Source organism: Orycteropus afer, unplaced genomic scaffold, assembly GCF_000298275.1.
Source record: "Orycteropus afer afer isolate SDZICR_OR568_19922 unplaced genomic scaffold, OryAfe1.0 scaffold00048, whole genome shotgun sequence".
In the NCBI taxonomy this organism is placed as follows: domain Eukaryota; kingdom Metazoa; phylum Chordata; class Mammalia; order Tubulidentata; family Orycteropodidae; genus Orycteropus; species Orycteropus afer.
Window position 1 is genome coordinate 12,012,500 of NW_006921635.1, and position 1,156 is coordinate 12,013,655.

Below are 1,156 nucleotides of genomic sequence, written 5' to 3' on the forward strand. Positions count from 1 at the left end.
TACCTAATCGTTTAGCTTGTCCACCTATCTATCCATCCATACACCCATGTTTTGTTTGTTCATTTTTAAGTTATGCTCTTCATCTTCCTTTCTTCCTATTCTTCCCTCCGCTTCTTCCGCACCCACCCCCCATGCCTCTGGTTCCTGTCTGTTTTCCTTTTTCCTCTTCCCTTTTCCTAGTTGCCTTTTTTCTCTCTTTTGGTTCTTCCCATCCCTTGTCTGTCCTTTTGCAGTTTTCCCATTTTTTCTTTACTCTTCTTTTACTCTTGCTCTTTTCTCTCATTAAACCCTCCCCATATAATGTGGCTTCCCCCCCACCTCTTTTTCCCATTATCTTTCTTTTATCCTTTTTTAATATATTTGGAAATTTTCTCTTCATTTACGTTTCTTCTTTTATTTATTTATTGGCAATTGTTCCTGTTCATTTATGTTGTTTGAGTTTTGTTCTTGTTTTTATTTTTAATTTTTTTCTTGTCTAACCGAGCAGGAGACAGCAATCATTCCCACACAACCCAACCATACCTGTACGTCCTGAAGCCCCAACCACTGAGTGAGGGCCACCACTTGCTTTTGCACCAACTGACCAACGACAGATGGCAGCCAATACCAACTCAACTCACACTCTGCTGCTTCTTACCAACAGCTAAGCGAGATCTCTCTCTCTATGACACTCACTCAGAGACAGGAGGTGAGTGCCTAAGTGCTAGCAACTAGCAACCAGAGAAGCACAGTACCCTGCTCACACAGATGTATCAAAACAAAATAAAAATAGAAAATAAAAAGAACTGGGGTGAATCACACCAACATACAACCTACAATTTTAAACATAAATACAACACTATCACAATGTCTTGGAGACAAAAGACCATCACAGTCTGTGATAGTTGGAGCTGTTTGTCAACTTGGCTGGACCACAGTCCTGTGTGGTTTAAGCAGTTGTGATGTGGGTATTCCCATGATGGGATCAGATGTGTATGTTTGAACAGCCAATCTGCTGAAAGGGAGTTTCCCTAGGGGTGTGGCCTGCTTCCAGTATATTTATGGACATCCTGGGAAAAGAGACACTCTTCTGGGGATTGGGATTCTGTTGTGCTGCCTACAGCTGTCTGTAAGCAAACAATCCACCATTCAGCCTGGAGATCTCGGATTCGTCATT